Source organism: Lycium barbarum, chromosome 11, assembly GCF_019175385.1.
Source record: "Lycium barbarum isolate Lr01 chromosome 11, ASM1917538v2, whole genome shotgun sequence".
NCBI classification, from domain to species: Eukaryota; Viridiplantae; Streptophyta; class Magnoliopsida; order Solanales; family Solanaceae; genus Lycium; species Lycium barbarum.
In genome coordinates, this window is record NC_083347.1 from 96,540,655 (window position 1) to 96,565,800 (window position 25,146).

Genomic DNA, 25,146 nt, shown 5'->3' on the forward strand with positions numbered 1-25,146 from the left:
CCGAAGGAAATGGAGCTCTCTATGTAATCTCTGAATAGGCAGCTATGGATCAAGTCTGTCTCCCTGTGCACCTGCGGGCATGACGCAGCGTCCATAAACAAAAGGACGTCAGTACGAAGAATGTACTGAGTATGTAAAGAATGAGCAACATCAATAAATAAGCATCATGAACAACATATGAAATAGCATAGGAGGGAAGACAATAACATCATCATTACACTTACTTGCCCTTCATAGGGGCTTCCCACTTTTCATACATATTCGTACACCTACGTCATCATCCGTATTCGAATAATAGTACTCGTACCATACTCGTGCTCATATTCGTATACATGTCCTTAGTCGTATTCTCATACATAGTCTTATCACATTCATATTCATATTATATACTTAGTCATTTCATATACATAGCATACCCGACCTCATAGGATCGGTGTTTCATACATACTTGGCCAACCAAGGCTCAAGGTTACTCATACCTGGCCCTACCAAGGCTTCAGGGTTATCCGTACCATCTGCAGAGGTGTGCGCGCATTTCGTAATCGTATACATACTTTATACATATTCATATACATATATTCTACCCGGCGTTATAAGCTCGGGGTTTCATTATAGCCCTTCATAGGCACACATATAAGTATAATAGCCCATAGGCACCTTTAGCATCATTATTATCATCCTTATCATTACTATCGTCATCATTATCGTTACTACTATATCACAGGCCTACTCGTCGTATGAAGTGCGTGGTACAATCGTAGTACATATCAAGGATCGTGAGCTTATGAGCTCGGAATATAAACCAATTGAAAACAACATACTCATATAGAGGATTTAAGAGTTTGGCCAAGGAACCATGCCTTATGAAAGAAGGGTCGGCCTTACATACCTTTTCGTCGAACTATTCTACACATGCACGCTTCCTTCCAATGTTAGCGTTTCTACCTTCATTAATATCATAACAATGGTCGTTAGTCATTCACATCATCCACATAATCTAGATTTCTCAATTTGCTTCTAATTCACCCATATTTATGGTCATAACATTCAACTTCGCCCATTCGTCTAAAGTGTCGAGTTCATGATCTCAATACTATTTGTAACACATTCATATCTCAACACAACAACATTCGTGATTCAATTCAAACTATTCCTTAAAATGTCACTATTCATCATTCATGACCTAGTTGACCATATTTTCTACAATCCCTGCATTTCAACTCTCCAATATCTTAAACATCATATAAATATCATGAATCTTACCTTAGAAGTGGTAGGAACAAGCTTTAGTTTATAATACTCCACTTTGAGCAAAACCCTAGTTTTTCTCCATTTGGATTTCTTGACTTGGATGACCTTTGATGATGTTCTTACTCTTGATTCACTTTGTCTTATGTTGTTGATGACTTATGATCCTTGAAACCTTGTATAATAAATGTAGAGAGATGTTTTAGAGAGAAGTGGTGTAATGTTGAAATGAAAAAAAACAAGTGTTGGTCCCTTTATTTAATAACTTGCAAAATCTGAACTGAAGTGCACAGTGGTCGTCCATGGGGGTTTACGGTCCGTATTCCAGTTTACGGACCGTCCTTCGTGGTCTTCTTTTACCATATTTAGAACCAGAAACTTAAGGCTGCAACATGGTGATTTACGACCATGGTTTGCGGGCCGTAAATCACTTTACGGTCCGTCCTCCAGGTCGTATTTAGCCATTTCCTCAACTGGCAGAAAGTTGAAATTTTGCATGCCAATTTACGACCTGCTAGTTTACGGACCGTATACCAATTTACGGTCCATCCTAGCACTTTACGACCACTGGGAAGTTGCAAATCTGCAACTTCCCATATTTCTTAGACTTGTCATTTTAATCACCCACGTCCATGCACATGCATTGCTCACCTTATATCTCATCTTAACTTAGCCAACTTTCTCATTTCACATCGGATACCTTTGCAATTTTGCCTAAGGTCATCAAACGTCGTTTCTTGCTCCTGGACATCATGCACCCATATTCATCACTAGTTCATTAACTTTCGTACCTACGGAAAAATTTCCGAGGTGTAACATTCTCTCCCCCTTAAGAACATTCGTCCTCGAATGTTAAAGTCTTCGGGGATTCTATAAAAATTTTGCCAGAGTTTCCCCTATAATATGGCACTACCATCCGGCCACAACAACCCATAATATCGATGCCTCACAGGGCCACAACATAATAACATAAAAATTTGGCCACACACGACCTAAAAGCATAAAAGGAAAACAGGCATACCTTATGATCTTGACATTTCATCTTAGACCTCTTCCAAGGGCTGAAATAAATGTGTGTAATTGGATCGCATACTTTCTTCCGCTTCCCACGTCATTTCCTCTCGTTTACTGCTTCTCCATAGAACCTTAACTGAGGCCACTTCTTTGTTTCTAAGCCTCCGTACTTGCCTATCTAATATGGCAATGGGTATTTCTTCGTAAGACAACTTTTCTGTCACTTGACCATCATTTACTGGGACGATCCTCGTAGGATCTCCGACACATTTTCGAAGCATCGAGACGTGGAATACTCGATGGACTGACTCCAACTCGGGAGGTAGATCTAACTCATAGGCCACTTTGCCTATCTTTCGTACAATCTCATATGGCCCAATATACCGGGGACTAAGTTTCCCCTTTTTGCCAAATCTCATAACGCCCTTCATCGGCGACACTTTCAAGAACACCCAATCTTTCCCTGCGAACTCTAAGTCCCTTCAACGATTATCCATATAGGACTTTTGACGACTTTGGGCTACTAACAACCGATCTTGTATGAGCTTAACTTTCTCTATAGCTTGCTGGACCAAGTCTGGCCCTATTAACTTAGTTTCTCCGGTTTCAAACCACCCGATCGGGGATCTACACTTCCGCCCATATAAAGCCTCATACGGTGCCATTTGAATGCTGGAATGGTAACTATTATTGTAAGCAAATTCAATGAGTGGCAAATGATCATCCCAATTTTCTCCAAAATCTAACATACATGCTCGCAACATATCTTCAAGAGTCTGAATGGTACGTTCGGCCTGCCCATCGGTCTGTGGGTGGAATGTCGTACTAAGACGTACTTGGGTCCCTAAACCCTCTTGGAAAGACTCCCAAAATTTAGCTGTAAACTGAGTTCCTCTATCGGAGATAATAGACACTCGAACGCCATGAAGTCTCACTATCTCTTTAAGGTAAAGCCTTGCATAATCTTCTGCCACATAGGTCGTTCTGACCGGTAAGAAATGTGCTGACTTTGTGAGTCTATCCACAATCACCCATATGGAATCATATTTACGTCGAGAACGGGGTAACCCTGTGATGAAGTCCATATTAATCACTTCCCACTTCCACGTTGGGATTTCTATAGCTTGCAACAATCCGCCTGGCTTTTGGTGCTCGATTTTCACTTGTTGACAATTAGGACATTGAGCTACAAATTTCGCTATATCTTTCTTCATCCCATTCCACCAATATATAGACTTAAGGTCGTGATACATCTTTGTCGCTCCGGGGTGAACGGAGTAACGGGAACAATGAGCTTCTCTCAAAATCTGGTGGTGAAGACTTGCCACATCAGGGACACATAATCTGCTTCTACATCGGAGAACTCCATCTCCTGAAATATCAAAGAATGACTCCTCCTTCTGAGGGAGTGTATCTCTGTACTGCATTATCATGGGATCCTCATATTGTCGCTCTTTCACTTCCTCTACTAGCGACGAGACTGCCGAATTGTGAATAGTAGCTCTGCTGCTACCTGAGTCCACCACTCGGACTCCTAGGCTAGCTAACTGTTGCAGCTCACGGGCCATCTCTTTCTTTTCTGGTGGTACATCACTTAGACTTCCCATCGACCTACGGCTAAGAGCATCAGCTACAACATTTGTCTTTCCGGGGTGATACAAAATATCAACATCGTAGTCTTTCAGCAATTCCAACCATCGTCGTTGCCACAAATTTAACTCGTTCTGCTTGAAGATGTATTGAAGACTCTTATGATCTGTGTAAATATCCACGTGGACACCATATAAGTAATGTCTCCATATCTTTAATGCATGGAACACCGCGGCCAATTCTAAGTCATGGGTAGGATAATTCTGCTCATGTTTCTGCAATTGCCTTGAAGCATACGCAATCACTTTGCCATGTTGCATCAACACACAGCCTAGCCCAACACCTGAAGCGTCGCAATACACAACGTATCCTTCCAATCCCTCTGGAAGTGTCAGAACTGGGGCATAAGTCAATCGGCCCTTTAACTCTTGGAAACTACATTCACAAGCATATGTCCATTAAAACTTGGCTGATTTTTGTGTCAACTTTGTGAGTGGTGCAGAAATAGAGGAAAAACCTTCAACGAATCTCCTGTAATAACCTGCTAAGCCCAGAAAGCTACGAACCTCTGTAGGAGTTGTGGGTCTTGGCCAATTTTTCACGGCCTCAATCTTTTAACTATCCACTCGGATACCATCAGTTGCAAAAATATGCCCTAAAAATGCCACTGAGTTCAACCAAAACTCCATTTGGAAAACTTCGCGAATAACTCTCGAGTTCGAAGAACTCCAAGGACCATACGCAAATGATCTGCATGTTCTGCCTCGGATCTAGAATACACCAAGATGTCATCGATAAATACTATCACAAATAAATCCAGGAAGGGCCTGAACACATTATTCATCAAATCCATAAATACCGCTGGCGCGTTCGTTAACCCAAATGACATTACCCGAAATTCAAAATGGCCATATCTTGTTCTGAAGGCTGTCTTAGGGATATCGTTCTCCGTAACTCTCACTTGGTGATACCTTGACCTCAAATCAATCTTTGAAAACCATTTGGCACCTTGCAATTGATCAAATAGATCATCAATCCTTGGGAAAGGATATTTATTCTTAATCTTCACCTTATTCAATTGCCGGTAATCGATACAGATTCTCAAAGAGCCATCTTTCTTTCGGACAAACAATACGGGCGCTCCCCATGGGGATGAACTAGGCCTAATGAAGCCTTTATAAAGTAAGTCCTTCAGTTGCTCCTTCAACTCTTTCAATTCTGCGGGTGCCATTCTATAAGGAGGAATAGATATGGGTTTGGTGCCTGGCAATACATCAATGGCAAAATCAATCTCCCGCTCGGGAGGAAGGCCTGGAAGCTCTTCCGGGAACACATCCGGAAATTCGTTCACTACGGGAACTGACTGAAGAGTCAGCGATTCAGCTTCTCCATCTTGAACTCGCACTAGATGATAAATACATCCTTTCATGATCATCTTCCTTGCCTTTAGATAGGAAATAAATCTACCTTTTGGTGATGCCGCATTCCCTTTCCATTCTAAGACTGGTTCTCCCGGAAACTGGAAACGAACCATCTTCATTCTACAATCAACATTGGCATAACAAGAAGCCAACCAATCCATGCCCATAATGACGTCAAAATCTACCATTTCTTGCTCATGCAAATCAATCATGGTACGACGGTCACAAATCATAACTACACAATCTCTATATACTCGGCTACCTATTACCGATTCACCCACGGGTGTAGACACCTCAAAAGGTTTGATCAACTCCGGCTCGACTATAAATTGACCCGCAATATAAGGAGTAACATATGATAACGTGGAGCCTGGATCAATCAAAAAATATACATCATGAGAGAATACCGATAATATACCTGTGACCACGTCAGGAGAAGACTCAAGATATTGGCGTCCAGCCAAAGCATAGATACAGTGCTAAGGACCGCTAGAACTGGGAGCTCTGCCTCTACCTCTACCATGGCTGACTGGCGCATGTGAACCTAGCCCCGTAGGGCGTACAGATGCCGAAGATCCGGCTACCGACCCTGACAGCTGGGTCCTACCTCTACCATGTACTGAAGGGCAATCACGCATAATATGGCCTGGGCGACCACATGAATAGCAAACATCTGTACCCAATTGGCATTGACCCCAATGCGACTTCCCACACTGGGAACATCGTGGTATAGGTGGCCTTGACTGGCCTGAATCACCTCTAATCTGGGACCCCGAATAACTCTGACTCGGCCCGGGATGAGTAGATCTATCAAGGCTCTGGCCTGAAAACCGTAGAGGTGCACTGGTCATAGAATAGCCCGAATGTCTAGGGAACTGTTGCCTGTGTCCACCTCTGGACTCACTTATTGGGCCCGAAGATCTGGCCCTCTTGCTATGTCCCCTATCCTGTTCACGTTCACTTCTCCGCTGCTGTAGGCTTTCCTCTATGTTCTGAGCATGTGCCTGAATGCGTGCAATATCCATACCGTCCTGAAGGGACGCAGTCAAGCATTTGTCCATCAAATGTGGCTCTAGGCCCTCTACGAATCGATGTACCCTGTCGCCCATATCTGCTACCATGGGCGAAGCATACCTGGCCAAGGAGTTAAAACGGAGGCTATACTCTAGGGCACTCATACTGCCTTGCCTCAAATTTAAGAATTTATCGGCCCTAGCTCGCCAAACTTCTGGGGGCATATAATGACGGAGAAAAGCATCAACAAACTCTTGCCAAACCGGGGGAGGTGCATTTGCTCCCCGTGAAGCCATCGATACCGTATACCACTGAATCGATACATCTCTAAATCTATATGACGCTAACTCCACTGACTCGGTGTCCGAAGCATGTATCAACCGGAGCGTCCTTAGCATACCATCAATAAAATCCTGGGGATCCTCCTCCGGTTTTGACCCAAAGAATTCCGGAGGGTTCAAAGTAATAAAGTCACGGGCCCTTGCGCTAACAGCCCTATCACCATGTCCTGAACTTTGCCTCTGACCCTGGGCCGCAACCAACTGGGTCAACAAATTAATGGCCTCTTTCACATCCTGGCCCGAAGCATCTGGTGGAGGAGCCGGAGCTGGAGCTGAGGCTCTCTCACACTCCTCAGTAATAGGCACTGTCTGGGAGGATTGAGATTGAGCCGCACTCTGGGACTCATCATCCTCTACTACCGGTGGTGGTGCTCTTTCAGCCCGTTTTTCTTTTTAGGCATCTCTGAAATACACAACACACGATTTAGGAGCAAGAATTTCTTACATCATAGCTCTATCGCACGATTCTTATGAAGAAAGAAGGTCAATCATTCCTAAAATGTCCGCAGCTTCTTATTTATAAGTGTGGCGTGCAACACACCTATACCCAACACTCTACTAGAAACGGCTCGTAGACACACCCTAGGACTGAACCGCTCTGATACCACTTTTGTCACGACCCGACTAGGGGCCGCGACGAGCACCCGGTGCTATCCTCACCCGGGCACCCCCCCTTGACATGCTTTACATAATATCTAGGTGATCCATAAATCAGTTCACGCATTCTAGTCGTCAATCATATTAGTCCCATTGGACGACAATCGTCTTGGATAACATCATAGGCATCTATGCCACATCAATGTACATGGGCCAACGTAGCTGACAAAATAATATACAAAACATAGGCCGACAAGGCCAAACACATCTACCCACACACACACACATGTCTACGAGCCTCTAAGAGTATAACATATCACATTAGCGGGAAAGGACCCCGCTATGCCCATAATTATATACACAAAATAATGAGTACCCAAAAGATATGGCTCCGAAGGAAATGGAGCTCTCTATGTAATCTCTGAATAGGCAGCCATGGATCAAGTCTGTCTCCCTGTGCACCTGCGGGCATGACGCAGCGTCCACAAACAAAAGGACGTCAGTACGAAGAATGTACTGAGTATGTAAAGCATGAGCAACATCAATAAATAAGCATCATGAACAACATATGAAATAGCATAGGAGGGAAGACAATAACATCATCATCATTACACTTACTTGCCTTTCATAGGGGCTTCCCATTTTTCATACGTATTCGTACACCTACGTCATCATCCGTATTCCATAATAGTACTCATACCATACTCGTGCTCATATTCGTATACATGTCCTTAGTCGTATTCTCATACATAGTCTTATCACATTCATATTCATATTATATACTTAGTCATTTCATATACATAGCATTTTACATAGCATACCCGACCTCATAGGATCGGTGTTTCATACATACTTGGCCAACCAAGGCTCAAGGTTACTCATACCAGGCCCTACCAAGGCTTCAGGGTTATCCGTACCATCTGCAGAGGTGTGCGTGCATTTCGTAATTATATAAATACTTTATACATATTCATATACATATATTCTACCCGGCGTTATAAGCTCGGGGTTTCATTATAGCCCTTCATAGGCACACATATAAGTATAATAGCCCATAGGCACCTTTAGCATCATTATTATCATCCCTATCATTACTATCGTCATCATTATCGTTACTACTATATCACAGGCCTACTCGTCGTATGAAGTGCGTGGTACAATCGTAGTACATATCAAGGATCGTGAGCTTATGAGCTCGGAATATAAACCAATTGAAAACAACATACTCATATAGAGGATTTAAGAGTTTGGCCAAGGAACCATGCCTTATGAAAGAAGGGTCGGCCTTACATACCTTTTCGTCGAACTATTCTACACATGCACGCTTCCTTCCAATGTTAGCGTTTCTACCTTCATTAATATCATAACAATGGTCGTTAGTCATTCACATCATCCACATAATCTAGATTTCTCAATTTGCTTCTAATTCACCCATATTTATGGTCATAACATTCAACTTCTCCCATTCGTCTAAAGTGTCGAGTTCGTGATCTCAATACTATTTGTAACACATTCATATCTCAACACAACAACATTCGTGATTCAATTCAAACTATTCCTTAAAATGTCACTATTCATCATTCATGACCTAGTTGACCATATTTTCTACAATCCCTGCATTTCAACTCTCCAATATCTTAAACATCATATAAATATCATGAATCTTACCTTATAAGCGGTAGGAACAAGCTTTAGTTGATAATACTCCACTTTGAGCAAAACCCTAGTTTTTCTCCATTTGGATTTCTTGACTTGGATGACCTTTGATGATGTTCTTACTCTTGATTCACTTTGTCTTATGTTGTTGATGACTTATGATCCTTGAAAACATGGATAATAAATGTAGAGAGATGTTTTAGAGAGAAGTGGTGTAATGTTGAAATGAAATAAATCAAGTGTTGGTCCCTTTATTTAATGACTTGCAAAATCTGAACTGAAGTGCACAGTGGTCGTCCATGGGGGTTTACGACCGTATTCCAGTTTACGGACCGTCCTTCGTGGTCGTCGTTAACCATATTCAGAACCAGAAACTTAAGGCTGCAACATGGTGATTTACGACCATGGTTTACGGGCCGTAAATCACTTTACGGTCCGTCCTCCAGGTCGTATTTAGCCATTTCTTCAACTGGCCGAAAGTTGAAATTTTGCATGCCAATTTACGACCTGCTAGTTTACGGACCGTATACCAATTTACGGTCCGTCCTAGCACTTTACGACCACTGGGCAGTTGCAAATCTGCAATTTCCCATATTTCTTAAACTTCTCATTTAATCACCCACGTCCATGCACATGCATTGCTCACCTTATATCTCATCTTAACTTAGTCAACTTTCTCATTTCACATCGGATACCTTTACAATCTCGCCTAAGTTCATAAAACGTCATTTCTTGCTCATGGACATCATGCACCCATATTCATCACTAGTTCATTCACTTTCGTACCAACGGAAAAATTTCTGAGCCGTAACAATAATGGGATCGAGGGTTCACGACCTTATGTCACTTCGATAAAGTATAGTTGTTCTAGAGCCTTTATGCATATATTATGATGAGCATATTATGATTAGCATGTTATGAAGATATTACACCGTGCCTAGTTGGCCGGGCAGTCACCGCTAAGGCGGGCAGCTTATACACCATGGTCAGTTGGCATGGGCAGACAACACTAGTGGGTGGCATGAGATAGTACCCCGGACGCGGGAGGCCAGGACGCGGGCTAATGTTATTGATTATCACACCGCACCTATATGGTCGGGCAGTTTATTTATACATGTACATGTTATGCATACATGAGATGATGATGAGCATAAAAGTAAGTCAGCATGCATTACTTCTTATATGACTCACAGTCAGTTACATTTGTTCCATTTTTTATCACTCCCTTATTTTCTTGATGTGTTGTTGTTGTTTATGCCTCTCATACTCAGTACAACATTCGTACTGACGTCTGTTTTCTTTGGACACTGTGTTCATGCCCACAGGTAGACAGGGAGGTGAGCTTGACCCAGATTCCGAGTAGCTGTCAGTTGATTGAGAGCACTCCATTGTTCGGAGGTTCTTATGATTATTCTTTTGGTACATATGTATATTTTGGGCACGACGAAGTCTTGTTCCGTCTATATGTATATTATGTCAGTAGAGGCTCGTAGATGCGTAGCACATTTATTATTTTGATAGTCTAAAGGTACATATGTATATATATAAAGGTATTCATGTTTTCATATGGAATATGATTTTCCCATGCTTTGAGTATAAATGTGATAAAAAGGGCATTAAATGAGTAAAGTGAGTAGCAGAGCGAGTGGTGCTCGGTGATTAGCCCCGGGTACCCATCGCGGCCCCTAGCTGGGTTGTGACATCTGTAAGTCCCAATATAAAGGGTCTGTAAGTCCCAATATGTACCTCTTCTAATAGTTGCGTAGCTTCGACGACATCCATGCATCAGAATACTCCTAGATCCGGCGTTCCCTCATGGATATTTTTTTTTTGTTTAGGAAGAATCCATTGGCCATTCTCTGGATGGCTTTCTTCTGATTGCTTGAAGTGTTCTCGGGATATTCTCCATTTTCTAGATATGTCTTTATGTCAACATAACATGGCTTGCCATCGAGCTCCGCCACCACATGGGAACAATAAGAATGATCTTCCCTTAGGGCTATTTCCAGCGGGTCAATGTGACTGCTTTCCGGGTGTGGTATCATGGATGCTATAGTAGCAAGAGTGTCGGCAAACTCATTTTGAGCCCTTGGTGTATGCTTGACGTCAATTTTCTTGAACTTCTTGCATAACGCCTAAGTGAGATTCACATGTGGAAAGATCTTGGCGTTCTTTATGGCCCATTCACCATGTACTTGGTGGATTAATAGATCTGAATCACCTATGACCAATAGCTCCTGGATGTCCATATCCAAAGCCATTTTGAGACCTATAATGCAAGCCTCATACTCCGCCATGTTGTTAGTGCATCGGAACTTGAGTTTCGCGGCCGTCGAGTAATGTTGCCTGATTCTGATACCAAGACTTCTCTGATTCCTGAACCCTTGTGATTAACTTCATCGTCAAACAACAATCTCTATCCTGAATAGGGCTCAGCTGCGTCTTCTTCTATCATCAGTACTCCCTCATCTGGGAAGTAGGCTCGAAGCGGTTCGAAATCTTCATCTGGGCTTTCAACCAGTAAGTCTGCCAATGCTTGTCCTTTGACGGATTTTTATGCCATGTATACAATGTCAAATTCGCTCAATAGCATTTGCCATTTGGCCAATTTCCCGATAGGCATGGGTTGGCGAAAGATGTATTTCAGTGGATCTATCTTGGATATAAGGTGAGTAATGTATGACAAAAGGTAGTGCCTCAGCTTTTGGACTACCCATGTAAGGGAACAACATTTCTTTTCCACTAGTGTGTGTCTTTCCTCACAGGCGGTGAACCTTTTGCTCAAATAGTAAATGCATGCTCTTTTTTGCCGATTTCATTGTGTTGTCCTAACACGCATCCAAAAGGATTATCTGATACTGACAAGTATAGCAACAATGCTCCCAGGCCTAGAAGGTACAAAGACTGGTGGATTGGACAAGTATTTCTTGATGGTGTCGAATTTTTTTGACACTCCTCAGTCTATTTTTTCGGTGCATCCTTCTTTAGTACCTTGAGTATTGGCTCCGCGATAATGGTGGACTGGTTGTGAACTGTCCAATGTAATTTAGCCTTCCCAGAAAGCTCATGACCTCTTTTTAGTCTTCGGAGGGGGAAGCAATTGGATAGCTTTGATTTTCAATGGGTATAGCTCGATGCCCATCCGGCTGACTATGAATCCTAATATTTTTCCAGCAGGTACTCCAAATGCACATTTGGTTGGATTTAACTTCAAGTTGAATCTCCAAAGTCTATCGAAGAACCTCCGTAAATGTGTGGTATGCTCCGAGCTTTCTCTTGACTTGATGATGACATCGTCCACGTATACTTCAATTTCCTTGTGGATCATGTAATGAAAAAAAATGTTCTTAGCCCTCATGTAAGTGGCGTTGGCGTTCTTGAGACCAAATGAAATTACTCTGCAGTGATACACCGCCCATGGGGTGATGAAGGTTGTCTTTTCAGCATCCTCTTCGCTCATCAAGATTTGATGATATCCTGCGAAGCAATCCATGAATGATTGTTACTCGTGTTTTCCGCAGTCATAAATGATTATGTGGATGTTTCAGAGTGGGAAGGTTTTCTTAGGACTAGCCCCATTGAGGTCTCGGTAGTCTACGCATATTTGAATCGTTTCGTCTTTCTTGGGTACCGACACTATGTTGGCCAACCATGTAGTTACTTCCAGTACTCTAAACTTAATATTTTTTTCCACTTCACCTTGATGCGGATACTAAGATCTGGCTTAAACGTCCTGGTTTTCTGTTTGATCGGGGCGAAACCCACATCGATGGGTAGTCTGTGGGCCACTATGCTGGTGCTCAAACCCGACATGTCAGCGTATGACCATGCAAAAATATCCACATATTCTCTTAGCAAGTTTATTAGCTCTTCCTTTTATGGTGCTTCCAAATGCGCACTTATCCTGGTTTCTTTGATTGTTTCCTCATCTCCTAGATTGACTGCTTCTGTCTCAGCTTTTTTCGGCTTTTGATCATTCTCAAATTATTCTACTTCTTCTACAAGACCTTTAGGTAACATTGTTTCTTCGTTGTACTCTTCGTATTCCTCTTCACCTACGTCACTTGACTCACTCATTTTACGACATATCATGACATTTAAGGTTGTTTTATTATTTTTATTATTAAAAATCAAGGTTAGTATGAAACATATGCGTAAGTAAAAAGAAAAGGTTATTTTTTCCATAATTCGAGGCTTCATTAACTTCAACTGAAAAGAAGTATAGACTGTGGTCCTAACTCGGATTAAAGTCAAGTCATTTTCATTTTTGAAAACATTACAAGGTAATAAAAAGTGCAGATGGTTAGTAATCGGGCCTCTATTGATTCTCGCAGGTTTAAAGCATAATTTCATCATTTCTCTACCGAAGATCCAAAAGTGGGGTAGAGGTCCAATTGAATAATTGTTTGCCGGAATCAGCATCGTGGATAGTGGACGCTTCACTGCATCTTTTAATATCAATAGGCAGTCCTTCTCTCGGAATAACATCCCTAACCCTTCGTCTCTACTTCCATCTTCTGCTAGGGGCATCTTTACTAGGAATGACTGGTACAAATCCAGAATTGGCTTGTGCAGCTTTGCAGGGCCTTTCTTCTTCCTATTGGCTTTGGAGATCTCATCATCATTGGGAACATACCCCAACCCGAAGCGTAAGTTATCTTAAGGAATGGGGATTGGCTCTATGATGCTGTGCTGTTCCGTTCTGAGACCTCGCCCGGTCCCAAACCCATTTTTGGAGCATAGTCGAGGCAATCATTTTGTAGACTGTAGGCATGGGTACTTGTATGGAACCTTCTTTATGGGTAGCCCCAACTAGTTCCACCACGTGGAAATCTTTTCCTTTGGGATTTTCTTTCATGACTGGCATAGTTATGGATACTACCCTCTCCGTGAATTATGACCTCATCGTCGTCCCACACAAACTTTATAGCCTGACGAAGTAAGGATGGTATGGCTCCTGCATGTGAACACGTTCTTCCCAACAACAAGTTGTAGTTAGCAGCTATCTCCATGACTTGGAACTCGGTGATGAACCCAGCGGGCCCTATTTGGATACAAAGGCCGACTTCCCCGACGGGGTCACATTGAGCTCCATCAAATGCTCTTATATTTGTGGGGCTTTAGAGAATCTTCCCAAGAACATATCCTTATTGTCTAAGTGTGGATTCAGGACAGATATTGAGACCAGTCCTGTTGTCGATTAAAACTCGAGTTACCACTTTGTTTCGGCATATCACGTGACATATAGCTCCTTATTGTGCATTGTTCCTTCCCTGGGCAGATCTTCACTTGTGAAAGAGATTTGATGTTCTCTCATGACGTGCGACCATCTCAACTATATTTTCACTGCCTGTTCCTGTGGGGACATGGGCTTCATCTAGCACCTTCATTAAAGCCAAATGGTGGTGAGGTGAGCTCAGTAATAATGCTAGTACATATATCTACAATGGTCTTTTCTTGAGATGTTCAACAATGGAATATTTTTTGGGCTACATCCGGTGCCAGAAGTCGTTGGCCTCGCCTTCAGTAATGGCCCTTCTTTGGTTCCCTTCTTTTCTTGGCACTCCTTGGGCCAATTCTTTGGGAGTATAACATCGCCAGACCGCGTCATTCAATAGGCAACTGCTTCTTGCACAATGAATTCCTTTCTTGGTGTAACTGTCACTTCTTGAGATACTGGCGTTATGACTAGCGTGGGGAATAGTACTCTAAATTGTGGACGCTCTTGTATTGTAAGTGATGCCACTGTTTGTTCAAGTACTTGGATTGGATCTCGGATCACAGGCTTACACATGGCCCAATCTTCTTCCCCTTCTATCATGTGAATCGTGTTGTTTCCATGATTAGGCAGGGGATTGGTGCTCACGTTTGGTGTGGCAGTCTGAAGAATGATCTCCTTTTTGTTAATCAAATCTCGTATCTTGTGCTTTAGGGTGATACAATCTTCAGTATTGTGTCAGTTTCCCCCATAATGGTAGGCACATATTTGGTCTGCTCGGAAGAATCTATTTTCGGGATTGACGACATTTAGTGGGACCGTTTGGATCATTCCTATAACGTTTAACCTCTCGAACAGTTTAGTTTGTGTTTCTAGCAATGGTTTGAACACGTAGGCATGCTTCTTCTCAAAGTTCGGACGCGGCCAATTGTTGGCATTTGGCGGTGGTTGGTTTGTAATTTATTGGTGGGTTATTTTGTGGGGCTTTGTAGGCAGCTGCAGGAATTTAGTAATTTGGATGTGGTGCTTGGTAGTTTGATGGTGGTGTTTGAAAGGCTGTTTGTGGAGCTTGGTAGTTTGGTGGTGTGTTTAGAAATTGAGTTGTGCATAATAACGGGCACAGGGTTGTATGTTGTTAATAAGTAGGCACTTGGTGGTGGTGATTGATAAACTTCGATGGGAGATTGTAGCTCCTCTTTCTTTTTGGGTTTTGGGCTAAGTGTATGGGAAAAGTTTTCCACGTCCTCTTTCTTCTTCCTAGTGAGTCCCATAGTGCTTTGTCTGGTGGCTTTGCCGACTACGCTTATAATTCTTCCATATTTGAGACCATCTTCTATGGCCTCTCCCATCTTTACTAATTCAAAAAATGGCCTTTCGACCCTTGAAAGCATTTGATCGTAGAAGTTCGTTTCTTATGAATGGATGAAAATGGAGACTAGCCCTTCCTCGCTCATCGGTGGTTGCACCGGGCGGCTTTGGCCCTCTATCTGTTTGCATTATCATGGTAGTTCTCTGTGGACTTCTTCTTGACCTTTTCTAGGTAGTACCGATCTGGAACTGTTTCAACGGTAAATCAAAACCTTTCCATAAAAGATCCCATCATGTCTTCCCACGAGGCCCATCAGTGTATGTCTTGCGCAGTGAACCATTCGGAGGCCTTTCCGGTTAGGCTTCGGCTGAATAGCCTCATAATGAGTGCCGAATTGTTTGTGACACTGACCAGTTGGTCGAAATAGGCTCGTAAATGGGCCTTAGGATTGCCTGTTCCATTGAACATTTCAAACTTAAGCACTTCGAAGCCCTCGGGTAGATCCAAGCTTGGATGCATATAGAGATCATAATAGGTCAATCCCGTTGCCTTGTGAGTAGCTCTCGTGGACTGTTCTAGCATTTTAGCCATCTTGCGATCTACTTCTTTGTTGCGACTGTCTTGTTCGACTCTCCAAGCCTTTTCCATCTCCTCATAATGGTCAAGCTCCTGGTGATCTGGAAAAAGAGGCTTAGTGTGATAGGGGTATGGAAATAAACGGTTGGGTGTGTGGGGTGGCTTTTAGGTGTGTATGTAGTTTTTACGGTAGTTAAGGAAATGGTACTTGGACGTATAGTGGGGTGGGTATGAGTGGGCTGAGGTGCTTGGTATGATGGCACTGAGTTGGTGGTTCCAGGAATTTGGACAGTGTTGAGAGATGGTGGGGTGTGGTACGATAAGGTTGGATCAGCGGGGAGTGGTATTGTTCCAGTGGGGTAAGTGGGAAATGGTCTGGTAGTGGTGAGCTAAGATATGGAAAAGGTGGAGGAGGCCTTCTCGCCTCAGTAGGTGTTTCTTTGGCTGCACTGGCCAATTCAGCTCTTCTGACCTTCTCTTGAAGGTCATCAACTTTCTCAAGCAGCATTTTTATCATGTCCTCAGAGTGCGTGAGTTCTTTTGGGTTCAGTGGGGGGCGAGACTCTGATGATGAGGTCATTCAGATTGTGGTCGTCTTCCGAAGTACCAGTTATTGTTGCTTTCTTGTTGGGAAAGGAATGCTATTGAAGCTTTTGATCTAGTGAACTATGCCAGCGTGGAACAACATGGGTCAACCTTTTCTATAAGGGAAAAACAACTCAAAAGCAAATGACTTTAGTTCGTTAGACAATAACAGAAAAGAAAAATATTGCACGCATTTGGCATATAAGCACATAGAGCACATAAAATTCATGTATTTGATTTAAACGTTTGATTGATCCCCTATTCCCAAGTTTTTTGGGTATTTTGGCTCTCTTGAGTTGCTTTGGATTTTGGTATGATAGTCTATGGTTGATTTTCTTTAAACGATCTTTTTGACGCTTGCTTACGCTAAATAAAATGGGAAAATATATATTTATATAATATAGGGACCTAGTCTTACGTGGACTTCCTACGTATCCCTCCATGGGAAATCAAGCCCTTCCGTAGTTTAGTTTACATATAAAATATTCTTGCCAAACCTATACTACCCAAAAGCTTCCCAGACCAGGCCCGATAAAGGCTTCCTAAGTATCCTTTCTTGGGACATCAGGTCGAACATAGTTTATTTTACACATAAATAAAAAAAAAAAGGGGAGGGGGGGGGGGGGGGGGGGACAAACTTTTAAAATCACAAGAAGGGACCCCCTAAGCCTAACCAAAAAATGACCTGTTCTCGAGATCAAAACGGGTTGTTGTCCTTACAACCGCTCGTTTGACCGAAGGCCCTACTTTCAAGTAGCAGGGTGAGAGCACTATCCAAATTTCCCCAATGTGGACCACATGTTCCAATTCGAACTTGAAAGCTTCACATTCTTAGATATCGTGCCCTGATGTTCCCGAATGGAACAAGTAAATATTTTTTTGACTTGGCCCGCTAGACAAGGGTTTCCAAGAAGCCTTGACTGGATGGACCTTCCCGGTACTTGCTAATTTCTAAAAGATACTGACATAGAGTTCTCAAAGATAGTAAAGTAGTAACGCCAAATGTGGGTATCTAAAGTGATTCCTTCATTTGGAGTGACCGTGTCATGGACCAACAAGGATTGGGGTCCCCATAACTTATGGATCGTCTTGTCATCTATCATTCTCACGATCGTTCTTTTTAGGGCCACACACTTGTCCACAGTGTGGTTGGGTTTGTTCTTGTGAAAAGGGAACCTCTTGTGCGCGTAGATCGGAGCGCAAGGTGGTAGCTTATCATAGCTAGCACATTCGGCACCTACACTCTTCATCTTTTTGAAAAGCTCTTCGTATCGCACATGATTCGGTCTGGCACGGTAAGGACAAGTAATGGCCTTAAGGGCGATTTCCCATTAAGTTGGCGATGGTGGGCGAATGGGTCCTTAGGCTACCTCATAACTAGCGTCTTGGGCCGTAGAGACGGCAGTGGTGGCCTCTTTAGATGGCCAGGTCTACTCTTGTAGCTCGGAATCCTCCTTGGGATCCTCATCTTCTTCCTTAAAATTTTCGGTTTTGACTATCAAAGGCACGTAGCTCCGTACCATTTCCTTGATCTTTTCTGACAGGTTCTCTCGGTAATTCTCCAATTCTGCAGTCTCCTTGGGTGGGTTCCCAGCTGAGTCCAAAATTTGGTCGGCCTATTTGATCTTGGCTCAGACCAATTTGATATTTTCTTCTACCCTACGAATCTTCCTACTAAATAATCCTTTGTCTTCACTAGCGGCATCGCCCCTGGAGGTAGTGTTACTTTGATTTCTTTGCTCGTCCATGATAGCAAATCAACCTTTTTAAGAGGCGCAAAGGGTTAGTTTTCGATGTTCGGGGTTTTTGGCTAATTGGCATTTCTTTGTGTATTTCTTTGGGATAGTGATCGGAACATAGGATCAATCAATCATTCAAATGAAATACATGAAACGCATAAGCATTTAATCATATAATCATGCAATAATTTATGCTACTCGCGTTTCTAAAGCATAGTCACCCTAGTCGGTTTGAAACATGAATGTGCCATTTGTATTAAACCATTGCCCCATAAATCATAGTTTCATTAATAATATTTTCCCCTAAGGGATTACAAAAGATAATAAAGCATAAAGTAATGATCAGCAGAAATGTCTTCCAGTGGACGATGATGAAGCTCTCTCGATCCTTGTCTTCTTGGCCCTTAGAAAGGCTGTCAGAATCCGGAGATAGGTTGATGACAACATGTCATCCATCAAGAATCCCTTTTATGTGAGGAGTATCGGTGCGGTGTCCTCGATAGCCTTCTTCATTCAATCATCCAGCTCCAACAAACAATCATGTGTGAAGTCCAACTCTTGTGTCAAGCTAGCTATGATGGCTTGATCATACTCAATCTTCTCCAAATAGTTGGCATCCCTATCATCGGCTCGCCTTTGGTTCAAGCGAGCCTTGATTTTGGCCTTTGAAGACTTGTCTTGGATGCAATGATAAAGGATAGGACCAGCGTCATGGGTGTCTTACAAGTGCTTTAAGCAATCTCTATAGTCTTAATAACAACCCGGGCTAAACTTATTTTGAGCTAAAGTATTCGAACCCCAAATGACGCTACCATTCCACTCTCGGACTATGTCTCTCCTTTTTTGGATCTTGTCCTCCTCGTAGTCGATTATGAACTCACCCATGTTTCCTACTTGGGGTAGGATATGGGTCCCACCAAACTGTCTCAAGACTCAAGCAAGCACATAAGGGCGGATCCTTCGGATCCTCATGAGTGGTATGAATGGACACTTTCTCCCCTTGATGACAATGTAATCGGTTATGAAATCAGCAAACATACACCCTATGCTACCCTCTTTAAGCCTAGAGAAGATGAAATCACAACTTTTCTTAGTTTGTTGTCCAATGTTTGGGCAATGAGAGTAAAAGTCATCTTTCCCCGTTTGCTTGCTCAAGTATTGGGTACCCTCAACCTTGCTAAAATACTTAATGATCCACCATTGTAGGAGTAGGTTACATCCTTGGAAGTAATTATAGTGACTTTGGCATATGCTTAGGGCTCAGTACATATCGGCAAGGATGATGGGGATTAGGTCAAAGTATTTGGTTTCCCCGTTTGTGGGTATGCCATGAAAGATAGCATGGGTGACCCAAATGACTAGGGTATCTATGGCTTGGTGTCTATCTTTTGATAATACGATGAGTCCTAGTAGGCAAATAGCGAAGGCCAAAGGTCGGGTGGCTTCCCACTCAGCAAAGGATTTGAATTTTGTGGGGTGCTCTAGAAATCCTTTTCGTGTCCCAAACTGTTTGCGTAATTCTCTTAAGGCTACGGTTGGGCCAAATATCCAATTGGTGTGGCATAGGGATAGCATTTTTAGGATTTGGTTGGGGGTAGGCTTGTGTGGTATAAGGAACTTTTGGTCGGGTTTCTTTCTCCTTCTTAGGCTAGTCCCGACATTGTCTATTACATCCCAAAGCTCCTCTAAAGTTGGGGCCATCTCTGTATCGTCCCCATATCTGAACACCTTCCTATCTCGGTCTCAGTAACCGGTGATTATCTCAATCAGCTCCCTACACCAAGACATGACTAGTAAGGAGGGAAAGTTTCCTAAACACTTGGTCACTTTTCGTTGTTCCTCAGTATTCATCCAAACCCACCAATTTTTTAGCATATTAGGTGCCTCGAGAACCATGTCAAATTTCAGATTTGTGTGCATCTACAAAATAGAACATGGTTAATTCCCCACCCCTATGGACAATGGTTTAGCACATAGGCACACAAAATGTTTCCATTTAGCACATAGTGGGATGCGGTGTCCTTGGGGTCGTAGACCGTCTTGACACAGGGTAATCTCCTTAATGGGTTTTAGATATGTCTCAAATATCCAAAACCCGTCTAGGTAAGCATGCACTAGTCCATTGAGATTTTGCTTAGCTCTATCCTAGGCAATTCTAGAGTGGCCTTTTCGAAATGACAGGGACTCAAACGGACTACTCGAGGTGAACCGTTGTCGGCTGTTGGACGACCGCGTACTAACTTCGTGTTCTAAAGAAAATCTATTTGGTTTTTTAGTGAAGGCTAGACTATGAACCCACATGTCCCCTTTGAAACCATGCAATTGTTTGCCAGTGGTGGCAGAGTTTATAATATGCATGCAATGATAGTTATATATACAAGAAAGTAAACAATTAAGCAAATATTCAAAATTAAATCACATTATATTGAAACCCTTATGGTTAGAACCTAGAAAATCCCCAGTAGAGTCCCCATCTGTTACGGTTCACTTTTACGCGGGTGGATAAAAGCTACTAAGTGGTTGTGGACTCTATTCGGATTTCATTAGTTTTAGAGTCACCGCCTAATTTATAAGGAAAATTAGGAAAACCAAGTTAAAAGAGTTTATTCAAACAAGAGAAAAATCCTTTTTAAACCAGACTTCGAGGTAAGGGTTCTGGTGATCCACTAGGAAAGGTTTTAAGCACCCTAGTATAAAGAATTCATCGAATACGGTTGACCCACGAGCTTCAATGTGTGATTATTGTGATTATTTGCTTAAAATGGTTTACTTCCTTGCATAATTTGTCATGACATATCACAACTCATTTTGGCAAACAAAAAATCATTTATTTGGAGAAGTTTATATCTTTTGTAAAATGCATAAAAGGTTTAAATAGCCATATTACTTTCCGAACCAAAAACACAGTCAAGGTTTCCCTTGGTTAGAGTTCAACTTAATTCTGTCCCAAGTGTTATGTCCAATTTAATCCTTATAATTTATTTGAAAAGTTAGGTGTATTTCTTTTTTAAATATGCCATGGGAATTTTTTTTAAGATCAATTATGCTCGTCCGGTTTTTTTTTTTATTAATGTGTAGAAATTTAAAAGGTTCAAATGGACCAACCCAAAATCGGGTTAGGCCCCAAAGGAAAAACAATAAATAGGAGAAATAATAGAAGACCCAAAAATAAAATTTGTCCTACTTTCCTAAATGAAACCCTACATACTCGTTGCGTTTTCTCTCTCTTCCTCGACGATTCTCTCTATTGAAAACTCGGCGTCGTTGGTGGTGTGAAGGTGATGATGAACCCAAATGATGCTATTTTGATGGTACCTTACTGATTCGCACCTCAAAGTGTGGAAGGGTTCTTCAATTTCATCATCAGGTACTATTAAGTGGGGCTTGATCCCTAGACCATTAGGTAAATAACTCAACCTTCAACCATGTGCCATGGGTATACTAGTAAATAGAAAAAGTTTCGCATTTTTTGTTTATCCTTTCTCAAATTTTAGGCCAATCATATTCTACTTTTTAAACCTTTACCTCAAAATAAAGTTTTATGTGTATTTCCTCTTATTTTCTTGACTTCAGGTTTGGGCTTGAGCCCAAAAAGGTTTTAACATAACCTTAAGTTTTTTAAGTTGGTTTTTTGAAACAATTCATTCATTTTTCTTGAAAATCAGTTTTTGATTTCTTTTCATTCAAAAATCAGCCCAAATGTATAGCAGTTACATTCCGATTTTTAGGCCAAAACTGAAGGTTCAAAACAAACCCATATTAAAAAATTCGCATACCCGTATATACCTATATCATATATTAATTTCCAGTTTTTGAAGACTTTACCAAAATCCATTTACCCATTTGATGCATCATTTATCCTTACTAAGCTTGGTTTAAAAATCATTTGAGAAATCCCTAACTTTCTACACGGAATTCCTAAGTTCTAACTCATCCGGGTTTCAATATTTTACGATCATTCATTTACAATTACTAAATACAAACACATGCATATATATGAAATGGAAAGAGAAAGTTAGGCTACTGGGCCTACCGAAGCCCACTAGTTACCATTTTCACCCATGGTTGGGCCTTCTATGCATTTTCCCTAATCCGGACTCGATAGAATAGAAGTTTGGCCCAATATTGGTTTCATTCGTGAATTGCCCGAGTGGCCCGAGTGTGATCCCATGCAAAATAAAGAGGGGAAAAGGAGAAACCCGGTTAGAGAGCACGTAGACTTAATGACATTGTCTAATATAGGCTAAAAGACATACATGCAATAGCCACATATACATATTACATGTCAACATGTGCTTTAATTTATATATGTGCAAACAGTTAGTTTGGCAAAAGAAAAGACAGGCCCAAATACATTAATAGGGAGTCTCAACAAAACTAGCCCAATCTAGGCGAAAATATATTGGAAACATGCCCAAAAACTCATAAATAAATGGACATTGAAGGGAAAGCCCAATCCCGACATTTAAGAGGAATCACTCCGAAGTGAAAACCCAATCAAACAGCAATGTTTATATTTGACAATCCTAGGCGTGATATACAGGGGGTATACTCAGTAATAGAGCAACATACACCAGGGTGTATATTGACTATATACATCGGTATACCTCTGTATATTTACTTTTAGGCACTTTTACAAAAGCAAAACAAACAGAGGGCATAAGCCAAACACTGAAACAAGATATGGGAATGAAAATGCAGCACATTATTCAGCCCCTTAATACTCAATATGCTCATTTCTTATTAAACCCTTGACTAAACATGGGACTTGAGCTTTTACTCAAAAACAACTAGGCATTTCTAATATACTCTATGGCAGTATGGAAATGAAACTAATATAAGGACTACTTAATCACATATTTTTAAGTGCAACAATCATGTTTGGACAACAAAATCATACTTGTTACTCCACGTACTTGCGGAGAAGCACTTATCGAATTTGAGCGTAAGTATGTTGAACTATTGCTAAGTAAAACAACTTTGGAGTATAAGAGACGAAGCATTATTAAGTAAATTTTATGAGTAAACGATGCATATGAGGAATTCCAGAAGGTCCTATAAAGAAATGAGTGGAAGAATTTGAGTTAGTATGACTTTGGAAGAAAATGAGCCTACTTTGAACGACAAGAATGAGTGCTACTTTGAACGACAAGAATGAGCCAACTTGGGGAAAGAATATATTTTAGTATATGAGGAGTTTTAAAGTAAAGTAAAAGTCGAAATTGAAGTTCATGAAGTCTAGTTTCCAACGCAACAAACCGCTCATCGATACGACGTCGGAGTAGAGAATTATGGACGTTACAAATCAGGCTAGCAGAGCAGAAAAGACAGCTACAGTGCGTGACACGCGCAGCTACCGTGAGCAACACGCGCGCTGCAGTACCTGAAAATTCTAGGTCAGTGCCAACCGACCCTAGAACATTGTAAAAGTGGTTTTACCCCTTAAGTTTTCATCCAAACACCCCTAAAACCTTCCCTAACCCCTTAGAGAATTCTCCTAACTTCCTCTATAGAAGTTTAGCCCAAATCAAGTGAAACCCCGGGATTTAGGCTTGGGAAGCGTATAAGGTCTTGTAGTTCTTGTTCTAAACAATGAATCTCAAACAAATAAAAGGAGGCCGCCGAAAATAAATAAGATTTCAAGCCCTACCAACCTTGATTAAGGTAAGGATATTCTTTACTATTGGTATTATGAATTGTACCATGAAAATTTAGTTGCTAAAGCATCGTAAAGTCTAGTGATTGGTTGAGAAATTGGGGAAACATCGTGTGGGTTGTTTTGTTGAGCATATTGATGTTGATGATGATGTTGTTGATATTGGTGTTTCTACTGTGGTTGTTTTGTTGGTATTGTGATTTCGGACTAGGGATATAAACAGGGGAGATGCTGCCCGAATTTCTGCAGATTTTAAAGGGATTTAATTTGAAGGCTTAAGATAAGCATGTCACGACCCGATTAGGGGCCGTGACGAGTACCCGATACTTGTACCGAGCACCCCTTATCTATCATTTTGCCTTTACCTCTTAGTAAGCCGTATAAACAGTGCCATATATTTTTTTTGAACATTAACATTAGCAGCGTCATTATGAACATAAACTAGTAAACTTCGTTATCACTTTATACAACAACATTAAAATGCCAACACACCATATAGCTAACTGTACTTGACTGACTGGGCATTTCTGTCTATGAACCTCCAGACTTAGTACACTTATACATAGAAAGGGCCGAGTACTGCCGTGCCCGAATATACATACACAAAATAGTACCGCGGAAGTGAGGCTCCGGAACAACTGGAGCGCTGTCAAGGGTGGCTGGTAGAGCTTCTAAGGATCAAATCCACCTGTCTGCTGACCTGCGCGACATGAAACGCAGCGTCCACAAGAAGGGACGTCAGTACGAATAGTGTACCGAGTATGTAAGGCATGGAAGATAATACAAGCAGTAACATAGAGTATGATTAATAATATCATGGAGTCATAGGACATATAATGAGACAAGAAAGTAACCTGTACATAGGAGGCCCCTTTTTGGGCGGCTATCATGCATGGTTTGTCTTTTCCTTAAAAAAAACGATTCTCTTCCATGAACGTAGAAAATAGAACTTATATTATGTCGTATCTTACCTTATCATTTTCTATCGTGCCCTACCATATCTTATCGTGGTATATTAGGTCGTGTCCTATCATGTCTTATTATAGCGTATTGTATCATGTAGTATCATATCTTATTACAGCATGTCGTATCGTGTTATATCATGTCCATGTCATAGCATAGCGTGTCATAGTGTATCACGTCATAGCATAGATTGTCGTATCATAGCATAGCTTATCATAT